This window comes from Phacochoerus africanus, chromosome 5 (assembly GCF_016906955.1).
Source record: "Phacochoerus africanus isolate WHEZ1 chromosome 5, ROS_Pafr_v1, whole genome shotgun sequence".
Taxonomy (NCBI): Eukaryota; Metazoa; Chordata; class Mammalia; order Artiodactyla; family Suidae; genus Phacochoerus; species Phacochoerus africanus.
Window position 1 is genome coordinate 115,797,663 of NC_062548.1, and position 20,125 is coordinate 115,817,787.

The window sequence follows — 20,125 nt, forward strand, 5'->3', positions numbered from 1 at the left end:
ATTTAAAAGTGGGGTGAGTTAGTCACCCAGATCTCAAGAGCTTGGGGTTTTTTTTTTTTTTTTTGGCGGGGGGCGGGGGGGTGTCTTTTCTTTTCTTTCTTTTGTGGTCTCACCCATGGCATATGGAAGGTCCCTGGCCAGGGATCAAATCCAAGCCGCAGCTGCGACCCAGGCCACAGCTTTGGCAATACTGCAGCCTTAACCCACTGCACCAGGCCAGGGAATCGAACCCACACCACCACAGAGACAATGCTGGCTCCTTAACCCACAGCACCACAGTGGGAACTCCGGCTTATTTTTTTTTTAATCTATAGCTTCACAAAGTTACACAATGTTCTTTGTCTTGACACAGATTTACTTTATAAGACATCTCTCACAGTCTTATGAGTCATAACTTCAACTGCTAACAACATTATTGGCTTCATAAATTAATAAAATATGAACATGAAGTCAGTTGAGGAAGTTATATGTCTTCATTTAGGCAAAAAAAAAAAAAAAAGTGAGGCTTTTAATTTGTAGAATAATGAGGTTAATTTTCTTTCATAATTCCAAAGCTGGCTATGCAACATTTCTGAAAAAGAACCTACAAAAGCAGTTTAAGGAATAGAAGCGTTGTTAGAACAATTGTACAACTTCCGTAGATGGCCACTTTGAGGGGCAACAGTTTCAACTAAATCTGAGAAGTGTTGGCTCTTAAAAAACTAACTTGGACCTCTTATTAGATTGACTATGACTTTTCCCCAAAACTATTTGAATGTGAAAGAGAAAAGACGCAAACACAAACATTAACTCTGATGAATTTAACGTAAATCACTAGGTTGATTATTCCTCTTTATCTTCAGGGGCCAATAAAAACATTAGTTTATAAACTAAACCACAAAGGTGCACTAGTAATTGCAGAGTAACCTATTTTACTTTTTTATAGGTCTTAAGAACACATTCTCTTTTCCGTTTCACTGCAAAAATTCTTCAGGGCACATTTTATTACAGGTACCAAAACAGTCCTCTGATAGTATAATCTCTTCTAGCCCACAACACAGTAGTTCTTGGAAAACACATAAATTTTAGCATTACAAAATATAAAGTATAATCTAATGATTGAAATGGCCCTATAAGCAACACTAAGAATTTTTTCTCTCACATAACATTCAACCAACAATGTTTTTAAATGATTTTTTTAAAAAAAACCCATTCCTCAGAGTTCCCGTCGTGGCTCAGTGGTTAACGAATCCAACTAGGAACCATGAGGTTGCAGGTTCGATCCCTGGCTTTGCTCAGTGCGTTAAGGACCCCGTGTTGCCGTGAGCTGTGGTGTAGGTTGCAGATGCGGCTTGGATCCCACGTTGCTGTGGCTCTGCCGTAGGCTGGTGGCTACAGCTCGGATTCGACCCCTAGCCTGGAACCTCCATATGCCACGGGAGTGGCCCCAGAAAAGGCAAAAAGACAAAAACAAACAAACAAACAAACCCATTCCTCCTATTGTACGGCACAGGAACCATATCCAATCTCTTGCGATAGAACATGATGGAAGATAATATGAAAAAAAGAATGTATATATATGCATGTATGTATGAATGACTGGGTCACTTTGCTGTACAGCAGAAATTGACACAGCATTGTAAATCAACTATAATTTTTTAAAAATTTCTAATAAATACATTAAACAAAACTTTAAAAGTGAAAAAAAAAACCACATTCAATCAAGTGTCTTTTGGGGGCTTGGAGATCAACTAACCTACATATCTTAATGACTAAAGTTATTAATAGTACAGGAAATCCTCAAGATGCATCTGATTCTAGTTTGTTTGAATAACTCATCCTTCTTCAATGTGAAATGAGTTTCTAAGCTGCTTTGTTTTAAAAAATCTGAATTCTCCTTTATTTATTAAAGCAATTGAATTTATTATCAAAAACTTTCCCACAAACAATACTTCAGGCCTAAATGGCTCCTGGGTAAATTCTCCCAAACATTTAAGGGAGAAAGAAGCCAATTTTATACAAACGCTCGCATAAAATAAAAGAGGAGAAAATCCTTCCTAGGTCATTTTATGAGACCAGCGTTACTCTGCGGAGCTTCTAAACTGCTATAGTCTCTGTGGGGCCACAGGTTGTATCATTCACTTTAACCAGGAATAGGACAGGGCTCTGACCTTTCCCCTTCCTCCCTCAATACTTGAATGGCTGGTTCCAGCCACCTCAGGGCTTAAAAAAAAAAAAAAAAAAAAACACTTTTCTCCATCTGTGAGATTCACTGATGCTTTTCACTTAGATAAGATTTACTGAGCACTGCCTCATGTGTGAGGAATACAGGGCGGACAAGATCTACAGCCTCATGATACCCAAACCCTGGCAGGAAAAGAAGAAACGATAAAAAAGAGACACACACATCAAGATGCTTTGAGGTTGCTAAATGCGATGGAGAAAATGAAACAGGGAGCTGTGATAAGACAGGAGCCACATCACACTGGAAGGCTGGGGAAAGCGCCCTGGAGGAGGTGAAACCTGAAACCTGAACAACACGAAGGGGCCAAGCCCACAAAGTTCTGGCGAAGAGCTTCCAGGCAGAGGAAATAGCGGGCGCAAAGGCGTGGAGGCAGAACCACGTCTGATATTTCTGGGGGAAGAAATCTTGCTATGTCTGGGCAAAGCAGCTAGAGCAGAATGACTGAGACAGAGGACAGCAAAGGACCAGGACATGGGGGAAGCACGGGGCAGACCACCAGAGCCCTGGAAGCGGTGGCATCGACTCAGGTTTTATTCGAAGCACAAAGGAGGGTTTCAAGAAGAGTAATATTACCTGATACTATGCTTTTAAAAGATCACCCTGTACCCTTGCATGGAAAAAGGGACGGTCAAAACGGAAATGAGGAGTTCCCGTCGAGGCTCAGTGGTTAAGGAATACGACTAGGAACCATGCGGTTGCAGGTTCAATTCCTGGCTCAGGGGGTTAAGGATCCGGTGTTGCCGTGAGCTGGGGTGTAGGTCACAGACGCGGCTCGGATCCCGAGTTGCTGTGGCTGTGGTGTAGGCTGGCGGCTACAGCTCCGATTCGACCCCTAGCCTGGGAACTTCCATATGCCGTGGGAAGCGGCCCTAGAAAAGGCAAAAAGACAAAAAAAAAAAAAGGAAATGAGAAAACCAGAAAGGAGTCCATTGCAGGCAAGAAAATGCTGGGTCCTTGGACCAGGGGAACAGAGAGGGTTTTACTCCCCAGGGACCGACCACCAGGAGAGGAGCAAGTTCAGGAACCGATGTCTAGAGCATAAAGCAAGAGACGACAGCCACACCTTAGATGGAAAGAGGCAGGTTCTGGAGTAGGAGGGAGCAACGTGGAAGGGCCAAACATCACAAAAAGCAGAGAAGAGAGAGGAAAAATCAACTTGGAGAGAGCCCTGTATGTTGCTGGAAAGATCATTTCCGAGAAGAGGGGATGGCAGCAGGGCTTAGACTCCCCAAACAGAAGTTACACAGGTTAAAAGGGCTCATCTGATCCAAGGAAGTGCAGGGCTTCTGTTTTGCCCAGAGGAATACACAAGTTTGGGGCCAAGAACTGAGCTGATCAAGGTACCACAGGAAAGAGAGGCTAAGTGGCCGTCACCAGGTCTCCTTCTACTAAACAGCACTCAGCTCCTCCTCCAATCAAGTGTTGGGCAAATTATTTGAAACATCTGTTAGGCTCTGTCTCCCATAGTACCCGGGATAAATGGCTTTATGCAAAACAAGCCGATGTTATGTTACCTAAAGGTTCTTTTAAGAGTAAACTAAAATATTTCCCCTTTTAAAATTACCTCTGTATAAAACTGGTATTGGTCATGTTATTTAATTTACCGTGAAATTTCAAATCACGCTCAAGGAGGGCACTGGCTTTTCTGTTAACCAAAAAAAGGCATGGGTTAAGAAAGACTGAAAAACACATATGAATAGTATGGTTCCACTTACGGAAAAGAGACATCTGCATATGTGCCTATGTCTAGTACATACACAGATTTCAAGAGTCGAGTCAGCAAAATATGGCAGGATTTGGGGTGATTTTTAGAACTTTCTTCAGTTATCTTTCTGCCTGGTTTTGATTTTTATAATGCACTACTCTACAATTATATAAATATTTTAAGGCTAAATACACTGTTTTGACATTTGACTCAGGAATCGTGGCTATGACGGCTTATCTTTTTCTTCTGAAGTGTTTCACTCCTTTTCAGAAGGAAAGTAGGCAGAGGGATTTATTGATGAATAGCCTTCAGATAAAGTACTTGAAAGTCTTGATATTGTGATAATCACAAATTGTCACATTTCTAACATTTACTATTTCTCACACCTTCTTATGGGTCAGAATTTGGGACTGGCTTGGTGGGGGGGGGGTGGCGCCAACAGTGCTGGTGCAAGGCCTCCCATGGAGTTGCAGTCAAATGCAGTAACAGAGGACTAATCAAGGGGGAAAGGCATTTCCTCCCACAAGGACAAAAAAGCTACTTATATCATTAAAATTATGTTTCTATAATGGCCACTTGTCCTGAGACACAGTTAGATCTAAAGATTAAAAAAAAAAAAACACAATATTCCAAGCTTAGAATCCTTTGATAATAAAATCATTTTTAAATGACTTAAAAATTGCTGACAAGTCAGAGTTACCTGTTGCCCTAGTGGTGAAGGATTCAGCATGGTCCCTGCTGCGGCATGGTTTTGATCTCTGGCCGGGTGTGGCCAAAAAAATAAATAAATATATAAATAAAGGAGGAAAATAAAGAAGAAAGACAAAAACGTTTTTTCTTAATTGCTGACAATTCACATGGAATCTCAAATCTGTCCCTCAACTCAATTTCCTGAGCGCCTACAACAGGCAGGGTGCTGGGTGCTGGACTACAGCAGGGACAAGAACAGAAACCATACCTTGGCACTGTGGTGTAAAAAAGGGGTTTGGGATGAACTATGCTCTAAAAATGTATCTTACACTAAGTTCTCATTACCTCGATATACTGGGAATGCACTATTTTAAAGTTTAACGCGTGGGAGACGAAAGGGAGTTGAACTCCTGTTCTACAGATTATGCAAGTGGGAATTATCAAGTGGGTTAACATCAGGCCGTTTAGCATCAAACCAGGCCGTTTATCCTGGTGCTTTATTACAGAAATTGCAGCTAATCATTGATAGAATAAAATGCTAAGCCTAGCAACCTTCTCATACGCTCATCCCTATGCGCTCTTATTTTATCTCTAATCACATGACTCTCAATATTATTGTTGTTGTTGTTGTTATTTTTGCCTTTTTAGGGCCGAACCCGTGGCATATGGAAGTTCCCAGGCTCGGGGTCAAATCGGAGCTGTAGCCGCCGGCCTACACCACAGCCACAGCAACACGGGATCTGAGCCACGTCTGCAACCTACACCACAGCTCAAGGCAACACCGGATCCTTAACCCACTGAGCAAGGCCAGGGATGGAAACTGCATCCTCATGGTTACTAGTCAGAGGCGTTTCTGCTGAGCCACGATGGAAATGCCTCAATATTATTATTGATCTATCTTCCAACTGCAGTTGATTTTCCCTACCAGATCTAAGATTCTTGGTGCCAAGAACAGTTTTATATATTTAAAAAAGTCTTAGTACAGCATCAAGCACAGTGCTAAGCACCCAGCATTGATGAAGTTTTAACATAAGCTTGTAATTGTCCACTAAATTCAAAACCTGTCATTTTACAGGTGAGGACAGTGAAGGCCAGAGGGTCCCCCGGGCACTCAGCGAGGGCACTGGGACCGGAACTTCTAGGGTACTCTGGCCATATCTTAGTCTTCCTCGTCTAAGCATCTTTAAATCATCTTTAAATCTCTCGCATCCAGAAGCACTGGTTTCCAGGACGAGGACACTCCAACAACTGTGTAAGGAGATAAATGTTGGCTGAATGAAAGGTTTGCATAAAATTTGATTCCCACTTTAGTGCTCTTTTCTTGACAAAAACTGAGGGTTTAACCAGAATTTGGAAAATGCTCTCATCCCCACCTCTGAGAAAGGTAAAACTGTGACTATTCGCAAAAGACTCTCCCTTGGAAGAGGTGTACATGCAACCCAGAATTTAAACTTTAAGTCATTACCTAAAATGGCTCTTTCACAATAAGGAACAATCATTACAACAACAGTTACCATTTTTACTCTGAGACGAGAACTATTCTAAGTTCCTTAAACTATTTAAGCCCACAGCAACCTTCAGAGATATTATCTCCATTTCACAGATGGAGAAACTGAGGCAAATAGAAGCTATGTAACTTGCTGGTAAGTGACAGAGCTGGGCTCCACCCCTAGGATGTCTGGTTCCATGGCCCACCTTCTTAACCACCAAACTAGGGCATCTCTCAATAATTAAAGGGGAAACCATCAGAACTGGTGAAAAATGTGACTTCCAACTCTTTTCAACAAATGCGTATTTATTAAGTACCTATAATAATGGAAAGCAAAAGCTGACATTAGGTTGTCAGAAAGCGTGCAACCACATGTGCTTTCATGAAAAGAAAATGATTTCTCAGTAATACGTATAAGAACAGTATGCATGTAAATCAGTGATGCAAAAGAGGGAACCAGGCCCTTAAAACGTGACTACACAGGCTCTACAATATTGGCACTCTTGATTTATTCTGCAAACTCTTCCAATAAATAGTGAGAGGTAAATTTGGATTCAAATCCTCCTTAAATTATTACTTGTCCCTAATTACTGCGATCAGACTCAAATTATTGGAGGTTCACTGTGAAGAGGAAAGGGTAGGCAATTTCACAACACTTTATGATCTGAGTGACAGCCAAGAGTTAAGCTTGATTAATAAAGTTATATGAAGATATGTGCAACCTTTAAGACATTAGCATTTTTAAGGCAATGCAAGATATATGCTTTCTGGTCTAACGCTAAATCTATTCGTTGACATACTTTCTGGAAAAAATAATGGCTTCAACCATTTCTACTCTTCAAGCCGCCTAAAAAGAACAAAGTGGATGAGTCTAGGGTTCCTTCCCTGAGTCTACGTCAGTTTCCTTTACCCTGACTATTAATCTACCATTTGGCATGTTCTCCTACAGAGCTTCCTGTTTTCTTGACAATGACGTTTGTGCTTTACCAACAGTATTTAACACCAGCTAAGAAGGAAGTCTTCAGCCTTGGCAACCTAAAATAACAGGTGACTATGAAAAAAAAAAAAAAAAAAGGGCTCAAAGACCAATAACTACCTTTTACACGACGATTAGGTCATAAATTAGAGCAATTTACTGTTTGTTGGTATTCAGCACATTTTCATGTTACAGAACGAATTTACATGCTCTGAATCAAATCTAACATCAGTAATTCCAGTCAGACTAAATCAGTTTCAAAATGATCACGGTTTCCAGACACGTTCAGCAGGAAAGAAGCTACAAGACTGAAACAAGGCTATCTGAACAGCTCTCTAAATAATCTATAAAATGGGCATTTTATCTGTGAAGGCATCTGAATTTCTGACTCACAGAATCTTTCACCCTCAGTGTTGGGAGGGAACTATGGGCCATCTAGTTGACGACATCAAAACCCACTAGGTCAAGGCTTGGGCCTTTCTACAAGAAGACTCATGGGTTAAAACTGGGGTAAGAGAAAGCAGCACAACTGCACTGACGTAGATTTTGTAGATCGCTGACCTGGAGAATGGAACCATCTACTCGATGCCATATGATGTTCCTGATATAACAAGTATATTCTCTACTCCACTAAAGCCTAACATCTATTTCTGGGCCCTACTAGAAAGTGATGCATTGCATTCTTAGCATAGGACTCCAAAATGCCATCACCAAAGTACATGACTCAGCCCAGAATGTTTTAAAAATTATAAAATTAAAATATTCAAAAATATGTGCTTGCCAGTTCATGTGGCATCAACTGTTATTCTCAGTTTCTATGCTGTAGCTCCATTTATAAATGAGAGATTTCAATTCTACTTTAGAGTAGGGAGTATTTTTAAATGTTAGTAGGTGTTCCTATAACAAAATGTGGTTTAAATTACAATGTGATTTCAGTAGGCATGATGGGCTCAAATACTATTTTTAACATTAACTAGGAGGAGGGAGATCCTTGAACTTTTTGAGACAGATACTTAGCTCATTAATGCGCAACCTTTCTTCCTTTCTAATACGTGCATTTAATTCACTGTTAACAGAATGAAAGAGAAAATTAAGAGGATTAGCTCAGTAAGTGCAGGAAAAGTATTTGATAAAATTAAATACCCAGGCATGATTTTAAAAACTCTTTGCAAATAAGGATAAAGAAGAAACTTCCTAAATATGATAAAGGCCATCTATAAAAAGCCGACAGCAACATCACACCAAGTAACAAAATGTTAAAATTTTCCCTTTGAGATGGAGAATGAGACAAGGATATTCTTTCTTACCACTTTCACTCCACATTGTACTGGAGGTCCTAGCTAGTACACAGTAGGTAGCATGGGTAAAAGGGTATAAATATTAGAAAAGAGGAAATAAAACTATACTTATTTGTAGATAATATGAGTACACAAAGAAAGCTTTAAAAGCTTCGTATGCATCATTAGAAATAACATGTGAGTTAAGTTGCTAGACAAAGAACTTACACAAAAAGCAGCTGTATACTATACCATCAACGGTTAAAAAATAAAAACTTTTAAGGGAGTTCCCACCGTGGCTCAGCAGAAATGAATCCATCTAGGAACCATGAGGTTGCAGGTTCGATCCCTGGCCTCGCTCAGTGGGTTAAGGATCCGGCGTTGCTGTGAGCTGTGTTGTAGGTTGCAGACGTGGCTCGGTTCGGATCCAGCATTGCTGCGCTGGCAGCTGTAGCTCTGATTCGACCCCTAACCTGGGAACCTCCATATGCAGCAGGTGCAGCCCTAAAAAGACAAAAGGCAAAAAACAATAATGATGATAATAATAAATAAAAATAAAAAATAAAAACTTTCAGAAAGACACCTCTGAAAATAACACCAAACAATCAAATTATATAGAAAAAAAGTCACAAAAGAGACACAAGAGCTTTCTACATAAAGCAAAAATTATCCAGAAGAAAATAAAACATGAACACAGATGTCATGTGTTCACAGACTAAAAGAAACAGCGAAAAAGATACTGTCTGGGATGATTACGCTTTCTCCTTAAGCTGATCTGGAACCGAAGAGGCAGATTCTACAACTGAAGTGGAATGGTAAAGAAACAAAAATAGACCAGATTCTCTTGAAGAAGAAAAATTGGGGAGAATTATTTACAATAGCCAAAAGGTAAAAGTGGCCAAGTATCCATCAACTGATGAAAAGTAGACAAACAAAATATAGCATATACATAGAATGCAATGTTATTCAATAGGCTTTAAAAGGAAGGACATTTTTGACACACGCTACGACGTAGATAAACCTTGAGGATATTACACTAAGTGAACTAAGCCAGTCACAAATGGACAAATCCTGTATGATTGCATTTAAATGAGGTACACAGAGTCCTCAAATTCAAAGAGACAGAAAACAGAATGATGGTTGCAGGGGGTGAGAGGAGAATGGAAATGGTGTTTAATGGGTACAGAGTTTCAGTTTTGCAAGACGAAAAACTTCTGGAGATGGATGGTGATAACGCTTGCACAGCAATGTGATGTATTTAATGTCACTGACCTGGTAAACTTAAAAATGGTTAAAATGGTAAATACTTTAGCATTTTACCCAACTAAGAAAAAAACTTAGTAGGAGCACTTGTTCTACGGAAGATCAAAAATTATTTATAAATCATTAAAATGTTGATATTGGTACAAAGATAGACAAACAGAGCATCAGAACAGAACAGACATTCCAGAGAGAGAGAGAGATCCTCACATATCTGGACACTTAATTTATGCCAAAGAAATCTCCATACAGAAGTAAGACAAGGAAATGGTTTTTGATAAATGGTACTGGGTCAACTGGACATACCTGTATTGAAAAATATGAAAGCTGATCCTTACTCTCATAACATTCTACAAAAAATCAAGTCCAAGTGCAAAAATCTAAAGAAAAATATTTTTAGAAGATAACTTGGGATGGAGAGAGATAACAGAAGAGTATCTTCAAGAACCAGGGGGGGAACCAAAGCACTAACTATAAAGGAAAAGAGGAGTAAATTTGATCACGTTAATATTAGATCTTCTGTTCATAAAAAAAAAAAAAAAAAAAACACCATTAAGGGAGTGAAAGACAAATGACAGAGTGGGGGAAGATATATGCAACATATAAAATTGACTAAGGGCTCATATCCAGAATATATAAAGAACTCCTGAACAGGAGATAAGAAAAAGGACAACTAGGTTAGAAGACCCAAAGGAGCACTTCATAAAAGGTCATCCAGATGGTCAATAAATATCTGAAAAAAGTGCTTAACCTAATTAGGCACCAGGGAAGTACGATTTCAATCCCCAATGAGGTACCACCACACACCCTTCAGAGTGGTTAAAATTTAAATCCCAATACTTACTAAGTACTGACAAAGAGAAATGGGAACACTTACAGTCTGCTGGTCGAAGTGTAAGTTGCTATGACTGCTTTGGAAAACCACTGGACAGTATTTATTAAAGTGCATACCCTATGATCTAGCAATTTTGCTCCTAAAATAACCTCCAATTGATATGTACACATATATCTCACCAAAAGGGGCCTAATCAAAAAAGATCACTGCTACAAGAGTTACAGAAAGGAATCTCTTTTCAAGAACCTTGAGCTGTGATCAGAAGACAAAAATCAAACCTGTGAAAGTCAAACAAGGCACAATTTAAATAACAATTCAAGACAACAATAGATACGAGTCACAAAGCAATTAACATGATTAATTGCCAAATTAGCGGTTAAAGAAAATCAGCACAATAGAAGTTGAGAGAGCAGAGGAACCACTTTGAGCAGGAGTAATCAAGGAAGGCTTACAAGAATATCGACTGGCCTCAAAGAATGAGTTGGAGCTGATCAAGAGAGAGGAAGGCGAAATATATACCTGCCAGTGTCCTTAAATGGGGCAAAACCAAGGAGACAGATACTCTGCTAGAATAAAAGCTGTACAATGAAGTTGAGTACGTTAAACTTTGGATTCCTTAGTGCTCAGCAGCATACCTGCCCTCGCACAGGTGGCACCTGATAACTACTGCACCTACAGTACAGGTGAGCAAGCGGAGCTGGAGAGCACTCCAAGGTCACGTCGAAGTCAAAACAAATTACCTAAACGTCCCGGACTGATTCCTCTTTCAACTGTGGGAGTGCTGGAGATTCTTACATTAACAAATATTGTAAGAAGGAGTTCCCCTTGAGGCACAGCAGAAACCAATCAGACTAGGAACCATGAGGTTGGGGATTTGATCCCTGACCTCCCTCAGTTTAAGGATCTGGCGTTGCCATGAGCTGTGGTGTAGGCTGAAGACGCAGCTTGGATCCTGCGCTGCTGTGGCTGTGGTGTAGGCCAGCACCTGCAGCTCTGATTCAACCCCTAGCCTGGGAACCTCCATATGCCGCGAGTGCAGCCCTAAAAACCAAATACATATGTATATTTTTATATATATTTATATATATTTAATATATATAAATATATGTATATATATTATAAGAAATCCCCAGGGACAAAGCCAATTTACATACTACTACTTCTCTACATTTAATGTACAACAATTTTTTTTCATTTTTTTTATTACTCAAATGAATTTATCACATCTGTAGTTGTATAATGATCATATAATAATCTGATTTCACAGGATTTCCATCCCACAACAGAATTTTAGAAAAAGCAATTTTTGGAGTTCCCGTTGTGGCAAAGCAGAAACAAATCTGACTAGTATCCATGAGGATGCAGGTTCGATCCCTGGCCTCGCTCAGTGGGTTAAGGATCCGGCGTTGCTGTGAGCTATGGTGTAAGTCGCAAACGTGGGTCGGATCCCGAGTTGCTGTGGCTGTGGCTGTGGCCGGCAGCTGTAGCTCCGATTCAACCCCTAGCCTGGGAATCTCCATATGCCACAGGTGTGGCCCTAAAAAGACCAAAAAAAAAAGCAATTTTTATACTAAACACTTTTAATTTGTTCAATAAAAATATTCCTGTAACTTTTTAGGCCACTATTTTCATTCCTTGACCTGAAACATGACCTAAACAGATGTATTTCCTACCCTCTGAACTCTGCTTTAACTTGATACCATTTATACCCTAAGGATTTAAATCCCAATCTCAATTCCTGCTCCTACAGGGAAGGACGGGAGAGTACTTACTTGGCTTTTGCTCCAGTGGTTCAGATTCTCAAGACAATGAACTAGCAGAGCTTTGACCTTTCTCCTACTGACTTTCATGATTTTTTTTTTTTTACATTTACATTTGTATTTCCGGAGTCCCTCACACTTGCGAGGTGCTCAATATATACTTTTCTTTAAAAAAAAATAAATTTGAGTGAATATGAACAGTGCAAAGGTAGAATACAGAAAAGAACTGATGGAAAACTGGTAGGGAACCGGGGAGGACAGAAAGAAGAAAAAAGAGCAAATAGAATAGTGAACTGTTGTGGAAACAAACAACTAAGTGGAGGTAAAAATGGAGAAGGAGCAATAGAATGAAGAGTGGAGAAGAAGGGAAGGGGAATCACTAGATTTATGATTAGAATTATTAGACCTCCTGTCGGGAAGAGGTGCTTTCTAAAGATGAAGAAAAAGTTTTTTAAATTCTCAAGTTCTTCTCTTTAGGTGATTATGAAAAGACTTAGCATCTGCTTTAGGAGCAAGCCCAGAACTACAGGATAATAGGGTAACGGTGTCATCGCCTGTATGTGAGGCTGCTGGTGGTTTGAGAGCATCTTTTTTTGTCGATTGCCACTTGAGCTACAACTGTTACACACTAAGAATTTTAAAGCCTTAAGCAAGTGAAATCATCCATCTCGTCCTTGGTTTTCTCCTCTGTAAAGTGGAGATGATAGGCACACTCCCATGGAATTGTTACGAGGATCCACTGACTTGATACATATAAAGTACTAAGAACAGTGCCTGGCACAGAGTAAGGATTTACTGGGAGGTGTATTCGAAAGTGCAAATTGTAAAGCCAAAGATATAGAGAACAGAAAGTCTATCTCAAACAGTATTTTTATTAAAGCCTTAATTTCACTTGGGTAATAATTTTCAGAATTTAAAACAAACAAACAAAAAAGAGCTTTGATTGACCCCCTCACCTCATTACTGCGCCTTCTTTATGCCACAGACAAAAGTTATCAGAGGGGGTCCGATCAGAGCAGTAAGATGATTTTTCCAGGTCCCACGTCAAATCTAATGGGGCCCAGGATGCCCCTCCTGCAGGACCCCCAGGGCGACGAGGAGAAGAGTATCAGCGGGAAGATCGGAAGATCTAAGCGGGGGCAGAGCCGGAAGAGACCAGAAGGCGCGGACAGGGAAAAGCAAGGAGGGGAAGCTTCTCATCTAGACCAGAGACTGCCACACTTTTCTGACACACAGCAAGAAACTTAACTATCCCCATCTTACACCACCACTCAGTACACCTACGTGCACTGAGCATATTTGTGCATATTCACGGATGTGGATGTATACGAGTATGTATGCATCTATTTATAAATGGAAGCATTTATCTATAACACAGCTTTATTACATGAAATGCACTTACATTTTTATTCAATTTTATCTTATTTCATATTTTTTTAAATGTGAATCAGACCCACTAAAATGACTTTATGGAGTTCCCGTCGTGGCGCAGTGGTTAACGAATCTGACTGGGAACCATGAGGTTGCAGGTTAGATCCCTGGGCTCGCTCAGTGGGTTAAGGATCTGGCATTGCGGTGAGCTGGGGTGTAGGTCACAGATGCGGCACAGATCCTGTGTTGCTGTGGCTCTGGCGTAGGCCAGCAGCTGCAGCTCCGATTCACCCCCTAGCCTAGGAACCTCCATATGCCATGGGAGTGGCCCTAGAAAAGGCAAAAAGACAAAAAATAAATAAATAAAATGAAATAAAATAAAATGACTTTATAACACACCAGTGGGTTACACCCTACCAATGGTTCGCAACACAAAGCTCTGTCCAATACAACCTCAGAGAATGTGGCTTCCAGAAAAACGAGGATGACGGTACTGTATTTTGCACTGGTCAAAACCATCCCTCGAACACGTCATTCAGCTCTAAGTGTTACACTTTAAAAAGCAGAGAGACTAGGGGTTCCCGTCGTGGCTCAGTGGTTAACGAATCTGACTAGGAACCATGAGGTTGCGGGTTCGGTCCCTGGCCTTGCTCAGTGGGTTAACGATCCGGCCATTGCCATGAGCTGTGGTGTAGGTTGCAGACTCGGCTCGGAACCCACGTTGCTGTGGCTCTGGTGTAAGCTGGCGGCTACAGCTCCGATTAGACCCCTAGCCTGGGAACCTCCATATGCTGCGGGAGTGGCCCAAGAAATGGTAAAAAGACAAAAAAAAAAACAAAAAAAAAAGCAGAGAGACTAGCTGGATCGAATTCAAAAGATGCCAGCAAGGATGGTAAAAGGCTATGGTGTCAGCCTGCAGAAGAGAAAACCACAAAACACAATACTCATCTTCGTTTATGTGAAGTGTTGCCACATGGAGGGAGGGTAGATTAAGTCTGTTCCAACCTGCCTCTGAATGTAGAAGGGACACATTCTAACAGTACTCTGCCCATTGGGCAGCCTTGGGACTCCTGGAGTTTCCCTGTGACTGGAGAGGCTTGGGCACAGTGCAGGCAGGCACCTGAGCAGAAAAGCAGCAGGAGGGGCTAACAGTCACCTGGCGGTCGTGAGAGTCTAATACCTTCCAATCTTGAAATTCTGTAACTTTAGGCTAGAGGAAAACAACATTATACTATGACTTCAAAAGCCAACACCAGGTCTTGTGTTAAGTTTTGGTAAAGAAATGAACTCTACCATGAACTTCATAAAACAAACTTGAAATGGCAAATGTTAATATCTTAACAAACCAAAAAAACCAATATAATTAAAATTGACTTCATGAGTCTGGCCCAGTCCGTAAACATTTTCATCAGTTACAACAAGAGAAAAACAAATGCCACCCAAGTCACTGGCATCGAGTGTTAAGATGTTTATCACCTTAGAAAATATAAATCAGGAGTTCCCGTCATGGCACAGTGGAAACAAATCCGACTAGGAACCATGAGGTTGCGGGTTCAATCCCTGGCCTCGCTCAGTGGGTTAAGGATCCAGCATCGCCGTGAGCTGTGGTGTAGGTCACAGACATTGGATCTGGCATTGCTATGGCTCTGGCGTAGGCTGGTGGCTACAGCTCTGATTAGACCCCTAGCCTAGGAACCTCCACATGCCACAGGTATGGCCCCAAAAGGACAAAAGACAAAAAAAAAAAAAAAGAAAGAAAGAAAATATAAATCTTATTTAGCTTTAACAAGCAAATAGCAAAAAAAAAAAAAAAAAAGTTTGACCTTTACAATACGCAAGAATAAAGGAAGAAGGTTCCCCAAAATAGACTACAGTGTAAACATTCTCTCCTTACTTAAAAGTCCTGCTTCTTTGTCAATAGGCAGAAAATATAAACAAAGAAATGATGTAAAACTCAGAGTTTTTACTGACCCAACTAATGGAAATTTATAGTAATTTTGAGAAAAGGCCTCATTCTTACAACCCTCCACAACATTTGTTCTAATCTATCTGTTTAAAAAGAAAAAAAGACGGTATCTCAGATTATTCAATGTGTAGCCAGGAATTACTTCTCACGAATGTACTACCGTGTCACCCTTGAGAAAGAAATCCAAAAAAGGCCAATTCCTGGACCGTTAGCATGAAGAAAGCAACCGTCTGAATAGTGATACTCAAAGTGCAGCCCAGGGACCAGAACTAGACGTTAAACTATTACCAACCCACGAGAGGACAAGCACAGAGACTGAGAGTGAGAATCTGGAAAATATTAAAGCAAGTTAAAAGAGTAGTTTTCAATCTGAAGGATCTAATATTAAAAACCCAGGCCTTCTATTTCATATGCTTTTTTTATCTCACTTTTTTCTACTAATTCTTTTTCATTACCGTTGATAAACATATCAGTTGGTAACAGATTGGAAGTTTTTGAAACCTCGAGTCCTTCGCCAAAGACAACTTGAGAAATATTTCTCTACAGATCCCTTAAATGCTGAAGGTCCTTGGCTATAAAGATAAACGGCTTTACTTTGATGTCTCCCAATCTCTCTCTTCACCTTGGTTTTCCCACTACAGTAACAAACACCATTAATTTATTCCTTTCCAAGTGTTCTTTTGATATCCCCGCTAAGTTGACAGTAATATTAATTTAGCTCACTGCTTAAAATTTATCATCAGATGATCTATCTGACTGCTCAGAATTTGTTAACACCACGTCATTTGCATCCAGATGTAGCTCCAACATATTCTTGGATGCATTCCTTTCAAGAAGATACGAACTAATTTGATGATCCCGTTTGGAGCGGGTCGCCCAATCCTACAGTACGACTGCTGGCATAACCTGTGGCAGCGAGTCATAATTTTTGAGAAAGTCTAAGCACAGTACAGCTCAGCTTTAAATCCTGGGCCTCCACACCTAAAGGAGTGGCCTGCTGTGAACTGAACTCAGGATGAAAGACCTGAAATGGCCATGATTCCGCCAATCCTCCCGGACTCTCCATTCTCCATGTGAACTACTTTAATCCTCAGAACCCTTTCCTGATTTACACATTCTTTTATCTCTGACATACATATGTACAAAGATGGATATAATAAATGCATAGTAGTCCCCCTTTAAACGCGATTTCGCTTTCCAAGGTTTCAGTTACCAATGGTTCAAGTCTGAAAATATTAAATGGAAAATTCCGGAAGTAAACAACTCATAAACTTTAAGGTTCACATGCTCCCTGGGTGACAGGATGCAGTCGTGAGCCATCCCGTCGGGAAACCCCAACCATCTGCACAGTCTGCTCCTGATACCAACCACTGCCATGTTCAAGGCTCGATGACTCAGGATCACCCAAAGCAGGTGCACCTCCTTGCGATACATGGTCAGGTCATTGGTCAGCCTCAGGCCAAGTCACAAAGCCTACATCACTCACCTCACTTCATCTAATCATGGAGGCATTTTATCATCTCCCATCACCTTAAGAAGAAAAAGGGTGCTCACAGTACAAGATATTTTGAGAGAGAGAGACCACAACATATACCTTTTATTACAGGATATAGTTATTATAATAGTTCTATTTTACTATCATTATTGTTCATCTCTTACTGCGCCGAATGTATACATTAAACTTTAGCATCCATATGCAAAAAGGAAAAACAGCATGCACAGAGTCCATGACTATCTGTGGTTTCAGGCATCACTGGAACATACTCTCTTGTGGATAAGGAGGGGCTCCTGTTTTGATAAAAACCTGCCAATGATAAACAACTGCTAAAGACATTTTTAGCATAAGAAAGACACGACCACTACTGCCTTCAGGAAAAATTAAATACACGGGGCTTTGCTATAAGAAATTATTCCAGAATGCCAATAATTACATACTTTTAGTTAAGATGTGCAACATTACTTAAGCTTCCAACTGTTCAACAACTTGAATAATGGAAAAAAGCAAAAATTATGAAAGAGTCTGAGAATTTAGGTCAAAGAATGAATCAGTGACAGACTTAATAAAATAACTACATGTGTTTAATTTCTGCCCCAGTTCCAGTCATGAAACTGCGTTTCCTCCACATAGCCTTTAACTTGGAGACATCCATAAACTCCTGGCAAATTATTTACAACACTGGGAGCTAGCCAATTTGTAGAAACCTGTTGCCTAGAAAATGGTGTTATTTTAGACAGCTACTTTTTCTGAATGACTTCTAATACTGACCTCTTCCTGACATTTGGGTTTTAGTCTCAATTACCTAACAAAGTTCTATCCGAATTCTATTCAGTAAATGCATCTTCTTAGTGTTCATATCTAAAGATATTTCACAAATGTACGTGGCCAAAACACCCATTCCACAAGATACTACACTGATATGTGATTCCAATCTTTTTCTGGCCCATGCTTTCTTGAAAAACAAACAAACAAATAACACGTCGTAGAGAAGACCTGGGTCCAGCCGTGCCCTCCACCCCTTGTCAGCTAAGGAATCTGAATGAGCTGCTTAACTTCTCTGAGACTCATGCCTTCGCATGCTTAAAAAAAAAAAAATTAAAGATATGATTACAAAAACATTCCTTACAGATTTACTGAGAACAAAGAGCCAACAAAAAAGACAGCTTTATACTATTCACAATGCTAAAGTCAATTATTGTTCATTTCTGTATAGTGACAGATAGATAGATAATAGATAGATGATAGATAGACAGATAGATAGATAGATAGAGATAAGCAGCTAGATAGAAAGACAATGTCTATTTAGAGCTCTGAATCCAATGTTGGCCATAGTCTGTTTCCACTATGCAATTCACAGCAACATGGATGGAACTAGAGACTCTCATGTTGAGTGAAGGAAGTCAGAGAGAGAATATAATATCACTTATATCTGGAATCTAATATATGGCACAAATGAACCTTTCTACAGAAAAGAAACTCATGGACTTGGAGAATAGACTTGTGGTTGCCAAGGGGGAGAGCGAGGGAGTGGGATGGACTGGGAATTTGGGGTTCAAAGATGCAAACTATTGCATTTGGAATGGATAAGCAATGAGATCCTGCTGTAAAGCACAGGGAACTATATCTAGTCACTTGTGATGGAGCATGATGGAGCATGACATAAGAAAAATAATGTATATATGTGTGTGTGTGACTGGGTCACTTTACTATACAGTAGAAAACCGACAGAACACTGTAAACCAGCTCTAATGGAAAAAATCATTTTAAAACAGTAAAATCAATTTACACACACATATATATTTTGGTTGGTTGATTGGCTGGCTTTTGATTTTTTTAGGACAGCACCAGCGGCTTATGGAAGTTTCCAGGCTAGGGGTCAAATCAGAGTTGCAGCTGCCGACCTACACCACAGCCATAGTAACACAGGATACGAACCGAGTCTGCGACCTATACCACAGCTCACGATAACACCGATTCTTAACCCACTGAGCAAGGCCAGGGATCAAACCTGGATCCTCATGGATCCTCGTTGGGTTCTTTACCACTGAGCCACGACAGGAACTCCCAATTTTATATTCTTTCCAGGAATGCTATGGAAAGTTCTGTCACTCCTACAATATAAGGTATATATTCACACAGAGAGTCCTGATCATAAAACTACACTAGGAAGAACACAAAAAAGTGACAAAAACGCTTTCCTTTGGATTTCGTGGTTTCCTCCTTTGAATTTCATTCTTCCTCAAGCCCATTTCTTCTGTCTTCTAGCCCAATGTCTGCCTTTCCTCCTGACACGAATATTAATGCCCCCTGCTGATGTCCTTCCCCCCGCCCCAACTGGGCTCCTACAGCAAAAACTGTTTTTAAGGAGTTCCCGTCGTGGCGCAGTAGTTAACGAATCCGACTAGGAACCATGAGGTTGCGGGTTCGGTCCCTGCCCTTGCTCGGTGGGTTGACGATCCGGCGTTGCCGTGAGCTGTGGTGTAGGTTGCAGACGCGGCTGGGATCCCGCGTGGCTGTGGCTCTGGCGTAGGCCGGTGGCTACAGCTCCGATTCAACCCCTAGCCTGGGAACCTCCATATGCCGTGGGAGCGGCCCAAGAAATAGCAACAACAACAACAACAAAAAAGACAAAAGACAAAAAAAAAACCTGTTTTTAAGCCAAATTCACCTTCTTTAAAAATGAATTTGAGAGGCTCAGGTAGCTGTGCTGGTGCAGGTTCAATCCACAGACTGAGAACTTCCACGCCCCAGGTGCAGCCATTTAAAAAAAAAAAAAGTAAACTCTTTTTTATAAAATGAATTACACAAGCACAGATCTTGCACTGTTAAAAAAAAAAAATTATAAGACTATGGAGATGAAAGTACGAAGTATCCCTTCACTGCTCATATTCCTTCCCTCTCCCAAGCTAGCCATCGAATTGAGTTTGTCAAACATCCTTCCAAACCTTTCTCGGCACATTTAGAGCTACACAGGCATACATATATCGAAGACTTTTATACACAAATACAGTCACGCAGTACCTGTGTATTCTGTAGGCTGACACTTAACCTACTTGCCATGCAGTCCTGGTCAA

General features: G+C 40.5%; 1 protein-coding gene across 2 annotated transcripts in view; it reads right to left on the reverse strand.

Annotated features, from left to right (window-relative positions):
* The window catches only part of BABAM2 (BRISC and BRCA1 A complex member 2), a 430,327-nt gene that overhangs the window by 392,663 nt on the left and 17,539 nt on the right, over positions 1 to 20,125 (reverse strand). The window lies entirely within an intron of this gene.